The following is a 12,156-nucleotide window of genomic DNA, read 5'->3' as shown; positions in this document are numbered from 1 at the left end:
ACATTTAGAATGGATAAACAACAAAGTCCTGCTGTATAGCACAAGGAACTATATCCAGTCTCCTGGGGTAAACCGTAATGGAAAAGATTAAAAAAAGAATGTATATATGTGTATAACTGAGTCACTTTGCTGTACAACAGGAATCAGCACAACACTGTACATCAGTTATACTTCAATAAAAAAAGAAAGAAAGAAAGAAAAGAAAAGAAAGGGAAAGGAGAAGAACTCAGTAACAAGACCACTGCTTCCGTCCTTCATGGTCTTGCCTTCGGCTAGCCCACACTCTTTCCCGCCTGCAGGCAGATCTGCCTTGTTCTTGGAAGGTGAATTAACCACGTGGGCTAACAGACCCAAACCAGAAGCAAGCCAGGGTCAGGTTTCTGCTCTCCACTCTAAATTAACTTGCTCCATATTACTAAACCAAAGGCCATTATCACAACATCATAAAACTTATTTCTGATTAAGGTAATCTATGCCTCTTTCAGAATTACACATTCCAATTAGCAGGGAATAAAGTTATTCCTATTGTGTACTGACACGCTGAAATTACCATGGCAAAAGTAAAAAATAACTTCAATTACATGCAAGTATTAGTCTTCTGTTAGGCTTCTTCTGAAATATGGGTTCTTCATATTCCACTTAATGGAATTACAGCTTCATTAAGTATATTTGCTTGTAAAAAATATATTCTTCAATATTTTAATAAAATGTTCCTAAGTGTTTTTAAGCAGTAGCATGAATGTACATCAGCTGTGTGTTCTGCAATCTCTCATATCCCATGTCCATGTTATTTGCATCTAAATAATTCTCCTGACATTATTACAGAAGATAATTTTACTCTAGGGAGACACATGAGCCCTGGCATCAGACTTCCCCATCACGTAATTATTCAATGTTTTTTAAAAAGCTCTGTACATTCTATAGAAAGATGACCCCAGAAAAAATAACTTGTAACTATGTGTGGTGATGGATGTTAACTAGACTTATTGTGGTGATCACTGCATAATATATACAGATATTGAATCATTATGTTGTACACCTGAAAAAAGTGAAAAATATCATTATATCTCAATTAAAAAGAAAATACTCCAATAAAATGGACAACCTGGAAGAAATGGACAGATTCATAGAAATGAACAACCTGCCAAGACTGAACCAGGAACAAATAGAAAATATGAACAGACCAATCACAAGCACTGCAATTGAAAATGTAATTAAAAATATTCCAACAAACAAAAGCCCAGGACCAGATGGATTCACAGGCGAATTCTATCAAACATTTAGAGAAGAGCTAACACATATCCTTCTCAAACTCTTCCAAAATATAGCAGAACACTCCCAAACTCATTCTACGAGGCCACCATCACTCTGATACCAAAACCAGACAAGGATGTCACAAAGAAAGAAAACTACAGGCCAATAGCACTGATGAACATAGATGCAAAAATCCTCACCAAAATACTAGCAAACAGAATCCAACAGCACATTAAAAGGATCATACACCATGATCAAGTGGGATTTATTCCAGGAATGCAAGGATTCTTCAATATACGCAAATCAATCAACGTGATACACCATATTAAAAACTTGAAGGAGAAAAACCATATGATCATCTCAATAGATGCAGAGAAAGCTTTCGACAAAATTTAATACCCATTTATGATAAAAACCCTGCAGAAAGTAGGCATAGAGCAAACTATCCTCAACCTAATATAGACCATATATGACAAACCCACAGCCAACGTTATCCTCAATGGTGAAAAACTGAAAGCATTTTTTCAGGAACAAGACAAGGTTGCCCACTCTCACCACTCTTATTCAACATAGTTTTGGAAGTTTTAGCCACAGCAATCAGAGAAGAAAAGGAAACAAAAGGAATCCAAATCGGGAAAGAAGAAGTAAAGCTGTCACTGTTTGCAGATGGCATGATACTATACATAGAGAATCCTAAAGATGCTACCAGAAAACTACTAGAGCTGATCAATGTATTTGGTAAAGTAGCAGGATACAAAATTAATGCACAGAAATCTGGCATTCCTATACACTAATGATGAAAAATCTGAAAGTGAAATCAAGAAAACACTCCCATTTACCATTGCAACAAAAAGAATAAATTATCTAGGAATAAACCTACCTAAGGAGATAAAAGACCTGTATGCAGAAAATTATAAGACACTGATGAAAGAAATTAAAGATGATACAAATAGGTGGAGAGATATATCATGTTCTTGGATTGGAAGAATCAACGTTGTGAAAATGACTCTACCACCCAAAGTAATCTACAGATTCAATGCAATCCCTATCCAACTACCACTGGCATTTTTCACAGAACTAGAACAAAAAATTTCACAATTTGTATGGAAACACAAAAGACCCCAAATAGCCAAAGCAATCTTGAGAACGAAAAAGGGAGCTGGAGGAATCAGGCTCCCTGACTTCAGACTATACTACAAAGCTACAGTAATCAAGACAGTATGGTACTAGCATGAAAACAGAAATATACATCAATGGAATAGGATAGAAAGCCCAGAGATAAACCCATGCACATATGGTCACCTTATCTTTGATAAAGGAGGCAGGAATGTACAGTGGAGAAAGGACAGCCTCTTCAATAAGTGGTGCTGGGAAAACTGGACAGGTAGATGTAAAAGTATGAGATTAGAACACTCCCTAACACCATATACAAAAATAAGCTCAAAATGGATTAAAGACCTAAATATAAGGCCAGAAACTATCAAACTCTTAGAGGAAAACATAGGCAGAACACTCTATGACATAAATCACAGCAAGACCCTTTTTGACCCACCTCGTAGAGAAATGGAAATAAAAACAAAAATAAACAAATGGGACCTAATGAAACTTGAAAGCTTTTGCACAGCAAAGGAAACCATAAACAAGACCAAAAGACAACTCTCAGAATGGGAGAAAATATTTGCAAATGAAGCAACTGACAAAGGATTAATCTCCAAAATTTATAAGCAGCTCATGCAGCTCAATAACAAAAAAACAAACAACCCAATCCAAAAATGGGCAGAAGACCTAAATAGACATTTCTCCAAAGAAGATATACAGGTTTCCAACAAACACATGAAAGAATGCTCAACATCATTAATCATTAGAGAAATGCAAATCAAAACTACATTGAGATATCATCTCACACCAGTCAGAATGGCCATCATCAAAAAATCTAGAAACAATAAATGCTGGAGAGAATGTGGAGAAAAGGGAACACTCTTGCACTGCTGGTGGGAATGTGAATTGATACAGCCACTATGGAGAACAGTATGGAGGTTCCTTAAAAAGCTACAAATAGAGCTACCATATGACCCAGCAACCCCACTACTGGGCATATACCCTGAGAAAACCATAATTCAAAAAGAGCCATGTACCAAAATGGTCATTGCAGCTCTATTTACAATAGCCCAGAGATGGAAACAACCTAAGTGTCCATCATCGGATGAATAGATAAAGAAGATATGACACATATATACAATGGAATATTACTCAGCCATAAAAAGAAACGATATTGAGTTATTTGTAGTAAGGTGGATGGACCTAGAGTCTGTCATACAGAGTGAAGTAAGTCAGAAAGAGAAAGACAAATACCGTATGCTAACATATATATATGGAATATAAGAAAAAAAAATGTCATGAAGAACCTAGGGGTAAGACGGGAATAAAGACACAGACCTACTAGAGAATGGACTTGAGGATATGGGGAGGGGGAAGGGTAAGCTGTGACAAAATGAGAGAGTGGCATGGACATATATACACTACCAAACGTAAAATAAATAGCTAGTGGGAAGCAGCCACATAGCACAGGGAGATCAGCTTGTTGCTTTGTGACCACCAGGGTGGGATAGGGAGGGTGGGATAGAGGGAGACGCAAGAGGGAGGAGATATGGGAACATATGTATATGTATAACTGATTCACTTTGTTATAAAGCAGAAACTAACACACCATTGTAAAGCAATTATACTTCAATAAAGATGTAAAAGAAAATAAAAGAAAACAAAGCAAAAAAAAAAAAAGAAAGAAAATACTGACAGTACCATATATGTGCAAGGACATAGAGCAACTGGAACTCTCATACACTGCTGGTGGGAGTTGAAATTAGAATAATGGAAAACTATTTACTATGGAAAACTATTTGATAGTATATTTAATAAAAATAGATATACATGCATGTTATACCAAGCAAAAAAAAGATGATCCCATTATGCCACAATATTAGCTCTCTTCTAGTACACAAACCAAATAAAAACTCAGAAATGTGGTATGTAGAAGTTCAAGACTCATGGAGGACATGTAGAACTGGATTTGAATTCCAGCTCTGCCACTCCCACACTAGCGGCTATCCTTTCCTGGGTTTAGGTTCATCAGCTGCACAATCGGTTGACGAGGAGATCAAGTGAAATAATGTAGGTAAAACTCATGTCACATAATAGGTGCTCATTAAATGCCAACATCGCCTTAATCGATATCCAGCCCATGATGGTGGTTTAATAAATATTCATTCAATTTATTGAAAATGGGACTCCCAAAGAAATTTTTACTGATTCTGCAAATGAGAAATATCCTTTCTGGAAGTCGAGGTTGAATCAGTGACAGACTGAGTTCTGGGCAAAATTTCCAATAAGTCTTCCTAGCTATTCCATGCTGCTTGCATGTATCGTGGTACTCTTTCCCCCACTTCACAGAGGCTCCAGAAACGCTGTCCTTCATTGGTGTGCATTATAATCTCCGAGGAGACTTAGATTCACTGGAAAGCAATCTAGTTAAATCAATTCTTATTTGTCAATGACCATTTAACCTATCCAGAGACAGTTGTATTTTTTTGAAAAAGTCCAGGGTGATGGGAATTCCCTGGCAGTCCAGTGGTTAGGACTCTGTGCTTCTACTGCTGGGGGCCTAGGTTCAATCCCTGGTTGGGGAACTGAGATCCTGCAAGCTACATGGCGCAGCCAAAAATAAACAGAAGAAATTATTTTGTGTGGGAGAGGCATCTAGAGTCCAGGACAGACTTAGGACCCACACTCCTTAAATTATGACATTTAAGCTGCTCGAGGAGTCCTTATTTGCACAATGGACAAAGTGGTCACTCAGTGTGGCTTCCTTTGTGGGGAAAAGACTTTTACACTTGGGAACCATTTCTTCTGGATACCCCCTTGGCTATGCTTTTTACTCCCTCAGTACCATCACTCTGACTCTAAGAAACATCAGTCAGAAATACCAAAATCAAAGTTTTATCTTGCAGAAAAATCTAAATAACTTCAATAGCTTTTTTGGACCTAAGGTGGGAATTTGTAATAGAAGAATATTTTTTAGGTAAGAAATGACTGAATTATAAGGTGCAAAAGTAATTTAACTTCCAGAAACTAGGAATCGTTTACATCCTGATCATAGACACTTATAGATGATGGGAGAATAGGTCCAGAATGTTGAAAGCCAGGAATAATACTTGAATTTTACTTTTGACCATCTTTTTCAACCTGCCCTACCTCAGTTATTTTATCAAAAACGTTAATAAGTAATAAAGCCAGCCAGTTTTACAGATACTAGAACATAATACACTCTTCCAAAGGCATTATTATGGCTCTAACGCTGGTGGAGATTTTGAAGAGGAAAGATCTTAACGTGTCAATAGAGAAAGGAAATCCAAAGGCCTAAATAACCTATTAAAATGAATGAGTTTTGAATAATCAATCACAATTTTTCCCTAAAATAAAATCTTCTACCTTGGCTTTTACGCTGCAAGAGACAGTATTTTCACATCAGTGCTGTAGGAAATTCTATTACCATTTATAAAACTATTGCTTCCTTTTGTTTCTCTTATCTGTAATGATTTTTTCTCATAATTCTTAGAGCTCAAAGCAGAAAATAAAATGATGGAAAAGTTTTCCCAGTAAGTACCAGAAGACCTTCACTCAGACTCGTCTTCCCTTTAGATGAAGTTAGGTGAGATATCAGGGGAAAGAAAAAAACATTTGTTGGACTCCAGCAATTCTTCTTGAAATATCACTCCCAGAAAATAAGTCCTAACTCCTCTGAAGCACAGTAAGAATTTTTTCTCAAAGCCTCTTCACACCCTACCTCAGTTAGGGCCTCATGGATACCCTCTGGTAAAAAGTGTGCTGGAATAAGAATTGCCAGCATCGGGGTGGGGATGGTGGTGTGCTGAATTGGGTGATTGGGACCCGCAGTATAAAAAAATAAAATAACTAATACTAAACTTTCATTGGGTTATTTGTATGGAAATATGATAATATAAATGTTTCAGACGTTACATGAAATTTCTAAAAATCTTATATGTTCTGGTATAATGTTATAAGCCATAATTCTAGTTATTTAAAATGTATATCTCAGAAATAACTAAAAAATCCAGTAAAACACTATTTTCATAAATTGTGTGATAATTATATATATCCCAAAACTGTATTTCATGTAGTAGCCTTATAATCACAGTAAGAAATAATTTAAAATAATTTTAATTGATTTCATATTTGTTTCGGAAAAATGTGGTAGATGATCAATAGAAGTCTTTGAAGCATAAAAATTATATTAAGCAGAAAATCTGTGAATAAAGTAAAATTGAAAACTAAGGAGAAAAATAGAATGATGTCTAACTTCCTGTAAGAAGAGCTTGTTCATGTATTTTCTAAATAGATGATGATGGATGACTCACCCTGGTATTTAGATTCCATTAGGTACTACTGTGATGTAACTATTTTGTTTTAAAATATCATTTTTTATGTACACTGGAAAATTTTTGCTTTGTATCTTTTCCAATTTGATTAAAAGCTTTCGATGGCCATCTAAAAAAAAAAAAAAAAAAAGAATTGCCAACATCAACAGCACCTCCAGAAATCCTGGTGCCAGACACCCTAGCTGGTTTAAGAGGCAAGAAATGGCCTCCCAGAGAGCTTGATTCCCCCAAGAGTATGAATAAACACAGCTGGTCCTCCTTCACACTTGAGATAAGGGAGATAAGCCCAAGTCCTCAGCTCCCTGGGGTGGAGCAGAACCTCAGGCCGTGGGCCACTCCAGACTAAGTAAGCTGAGGCCCAGCTGCAAGACCACACCCGCTCAGCCACTGTTCGCTGTCTCCACTGGCTGCTGCCACCACCTTTGACTTAACAATTAGGTCAGACCTTGTGTTGGCTCTCCCTTCTTTTTATTGAACTCCTTTATTCCTCCAATATCTCCATTTTCTTTGCCTTGCTACTTGCCCACCCAGGGCCTTAGAGGAATACTGAGTAGTTGGGTTAGACATCTTGTGAAACCCTAAGAGAGGTGGTGGCTTCTTGCCTTGGTTAATCTCAGGGTTACCTCACTTTCCCCCCTTTTTAAAACTTTTCTAATACCTCTCCAGCCAGTGTCCTTAATAAATACACCTTACTACCTGTCATGGGTTCTGGTCTCTTGACTGGACCATGACCGATGCAAATACACCTCAATAATGGTTATTTGCATGCTCTCCAAGTTTTTGCTGGTGTTTAAAGAATAGATGGTCTTATATGATCCTCCACAATGTCCTCTGAGGTCCCTTGCATCCCTTCTGGCCTTAAGGGGCATTGAGGTGACATCTACTACTACAGTCTGTGATTCCAACCATTTGCCTTCAGTTGACAGGTCCTCAAATTCTGCACTTATTTCTTCTGCTGCCAAGCCTCTGCCTCTGATTCTCTGGCCTCTGAGCAGATCCAAATCCCTTCATAAGGGCACACAGGGGCTCTGGAATCTCCTGCAAGCTGTGGTTCCCCATGGCCTCAGGACTCTCTCTCTCTCCTTCTCTCCCTCTCTCCCTCTCTCCACCCCATCACACCCATTCCTCTTTATTATACTTTCTTTATTTTGGATATGGTGCCAATTGTTTTTTTTTTATTATTGAAATATAGTTGATTTACAATGTTGTGTTAGTTTCTGGTGTAGAGCAAAGTGATTCAGTTACATATTATATATATTCTTTTTCAGACTCTTTTCCATTATGGTTTATTACAAGATATTGAATATAGTTCCCTGTGCTATACAGTAGGACCTTGGTGGTTATCTATTTTACATATAGTAGTGTGTATCTATTAATCACAAGCTCCTAATTTATCCCTCCCCTCTCCTTTCCCCTTTGGTAACCATAAGTTTGTTTTCTATGCCTGTGAGTCTATTTCTGTTTTGTAAATAAGTTCATTTGTATCATTTCTTAGATTCCACATATAAGTGATACCATATGATATTTGTCTTTCTCTGACTTACTTCACTTAGTATTATAATCTCTAGGTCCATCCATGTCGCTGCAAATGGCATTATTTCATTCTTTTTATGGCTGAGTAATATTCCATTGTGTATATATACCACATACCACATCTTTATCCATTCATCTGTCGATGGACATTTAGGTTGCTTCCATGTCTTGGCTATTGTAAATAGTGTTGCTATGAATATTGGGGTGCATGTATCTTTTCGAATTAGAGTTTTCTCCAGATATGTGCCCAGGAGTGGGATTGCTGCATTGTACGGTAACTCTATTTTTAGTTTTTTAAGGAGCCTCCATACTGTTTTCCAAAGCGGCTGCAAATTGTGCCGATTTAACTACAGGATGTCTAGAAGGCTGCAGTTTTCTTTAGGCTATGCTCATGGAAGTGGATCACTCATTTCACCATGTTCCCTCAGGCTTACACAGATGTTTCTATAGCTCAAGCCTCATCGTGGTTCACCCCTAAGAGAGTAGGATAAAGCAAGGACACTGGCATCTCATTCTCCCCCCTCTCACTCTCCCTCCCTCCCATCTATCCACCTCCTCTTCAAATCAGAAAATTTTTCTTTTACTTCTTCGTCCTATTTGACAGAGACTTGCCCCCAGATTATTTCCTCCTCCCGCAAAATGTTATTTATACTCATCATTCTCCTGGGAGTCATACTGACAGAAAGGCAGCAGGAAAACATGATTTCGAGTTGGGAGAAAGAAGAATGAAAAATAATTCATTTCTATTTTAATATATTACTCCTACTACATGCTCTCTCTAGTACAAGTATGTGCCCCTCAAAGGACATTTATTCTCATCTCAGTCTATTCTATTTCTAAGAAAGTGAGAGCCTGACCTCTGTCCTTCATACATCCTCTAGGCCTGTGCTGTCCAACATGGCAGCCTCTACCACATGTGGCTGTTGAACATGTGAAATTTGGCTTCTCCACATTAAGATGTGCTGTAAGTGTATCAAATTACATACCAAATCTTGAAGACTGAGTATTAACAAATAATGCAATATATTGCATTAATAATTTTTATGTTGCTTATATGTTGAAGTAACAGTTTGGAGGTATTGGGATAAGTAAAATATATTATTAAGGTTAATTTCACCGCTTTCTTTTTACTTTTTAATGTGACTATTAGAAAATTTTAAATTACATGTGTGCACACACCATATTTCTGTTAGCCAGATACCAGTCTCATGAAACCCAGGACAGTTGCTGGTCATTGACTGTTGTACCCATGGCTGATATCCAGTGCATTGGCACCAACATGGCTGTACCACCTGTTTATAGATGCTGTTGGTTTGGGGCAGTGCTGCCATCACAGGTGGTTAAATATTTTTCATATCACCTGATTGTATGGCCATTGGCTAGCACAGTGCCAGCACATAGCATTGGATGGATGGATGAATGAAAACTCAGATGACAATTTCTTCAGTCTCTAAAATTACCCTGCAACTCCAACATGATCGATGATTATATAAATCCATCACACTAACCAGACTTCCAATCTCTGCCCTGTGATTGAGAAGAGTAGGCTAGAGTGTGTGTCACATTAATGTCAAAGCACAAACAATAAAAAAGCCTCCCCCCACATCTCTTGGGAGGGAGATTTAATTTCTCCTTTCAAACATGGTATCAGATGAGTGGCAAGACATGCAAACATAATCAGCGTGTGTCTTCCTGATTCCACTCCCAGCCTGAGCTGCAGTGACAGGGCTGAACAGCTGCTGTTCCATGGCATGATTGGAAAGTCCCAGCAGAACCTTCTACTCCTAAAACAGCTCCCTTTCTTTTCTTCCTCAGAGAGCTCTTCCCTGCTGACTCCCTGTTAGGGGTTGAATTGTGTGCCCCCAAAATTCATATGTTCAAGTCCTAACCCCTGGAACCTCAGAATGTGTCCTTATTTGACAATGGGGTTGTTGTAGATGTAATGAAGTTAACATGAAGTCATACTGGAGTAGGATGGGCCCCTAATCCAATATGACTGGTGTCCTTATAGAAAGGGAAATTTGGACATAGAAAAGCACATGGGAAGAACACCAAGTGAAGAGAGATCAGGGTGACGCTTCTACAAGCCAAGGAATGCCAAAGACTGTCAGCAAACCACCAGAAGCTACGAGGGAGGCCTGGAACATATCTCCCTCACAGACCCCAGAAGGAACCAGCCCTGCCAACACCTTGATCTCAGACTTCTAGCCTCCAGAGGTGTGAGACAATAAATTTTGGTCATCTAAGCTACCCAGTCTGTGATAATTTGTTAGAGCAGCCCTAAAAAATTAACACATTCCCTCAGTCTAAATCAGAGTCCCAGTTCTTTTTCATACCACTTCTCTCATGGTACTTATTAAATCTGTATATTTTTATTCCCATGTGTCTGTTTGGGTAATGTTCATGTCCCATTTTTCTCCAAGCTCAATGAGCTGTTTTGTCCACCACTGTATACCCAACATCCAGAAATGAAGAGTTACTCCATAAACATGTTTTAATGACTACATGGGCTGTCCTTCCATTGGAACCAGAAACGCAGCTCTTACAGGACCACACACAGGACTCCTTAGGAAGAAAAGTCGGGATGCCTGAGGACACACGCTAACAGGTTGTCTCAGCAGCCCCCCTTAACCAAGGTAAAATGTGATGTTTACCATGACCTCTTCAGCACAGGCTAGTCTCAGATTAGTGGGATGGTGTCTGGCAGGGATCAGGAGCCTGAGATAAGTTCTAGAAATAGAGCCCCTGCCCTGGAGACAGCAGGCTAGAGGAAGCATCATAGCATGCATGCATTTTTGAAGAGGCTGAGGGGGGATGTTGCCCTAGGACCACAGCAACAAGTAAGCAAAGGCCACCAAGCCCTTGGCAGTGGGAGGGGAGCCAACTAAAGAGAGACAAGCTGCAATGATCACATTAAATAGATTCACCAGTTAGCCTTATTCCCATTTTACAGGACAAAACTGAAGTTGAGGGAGCTTAATAATTTGCCCAAGGTCACAAAGTTAATGAGTGATAAGCCAGAATTTAAAACCAGGGATTTGCTGTTAGTATATTTTCCCAGCAACAAGGTCTTGCATACAGCTGCCCTGGATGACTTTCTTTCAGTGCTGTGATCATGACAAGCTGAAAAATTCATGTATTTTAGAAAGCATTATTTACCAATTTTTGTTTTCTTGTCTGTCTCCATCTACTAGACAGCACACATCTTGAGAGAGCAGGACCGTCTGTCTCCTTTATATCTGAATACCCAAACTTAATTAGGTTCTGCATTCCTATTACCTAACACAGGACCCAGCATCCAATAGGAACTCAAAAATGTTTGCATATGAATTAAATAAGCACTTGTTGATCACCTATACGTACTTTTTTATTGAAATATAGTTGACGTGCAAAATTATGTTAGTTTCAGGTGTACTACATAGGGATCTGACATTTGCATACATTATGAAATGATCACCATGGTAAATCACCCGTCCCTATATGAAATTATTACAATATTATTGCCCATGTTCCATATGCTGTGTATTATATCCCTATGACTTATTATGTAACTGGAGGTTTGTAACTCAATCCCCTTCACCTATTTCCAGCCCCACCCTAACTCCCTGCTGGCTACCACCCTTTGCTCTCTGTATCTATGAGTCTTGTTTCATTTTGTTATTTGTTTGCTTTGTTTCTTAGATTCCACATGTGAGATCATGCGGTGTTTGTCTCTCTCTGTCAGACTCATTTCGCTTGGCATAATATCCTCTAGATCCAATTTGTGTTGTCACAAATACCAAGAGTCCATTTTTTTTTTTTTACAGCTGAGTAATATCCCATTGTATGTATATATACCATATCTTCTTTATCCATTTATGTATCAATGGACACTTAGGTTTCTTTAATATCTTGGTTATTGTAAATAATGCTGCAA

Source organism: Delphinapterus leucas, chromosome 11 (assembly GCF_059928025.1).
Source record: "Delphinapterus leucas isolate spDelLeu-1000000601 "Yukka" chromosome 11, BTC_Dleu_Yukka2, whole genome shotgun sequence".
Lineage (NCBI taxonomy): Eukaryota > Metazoa > Chordata > Mammalia > Artiodactyla > Monodontidae > Delphinapterus > Delphinapterus leucas.
The sequence above is the reverse complement of the archived record's forward strand: the minus strand, read 5'-3'. Positions refer to the sequence as shown.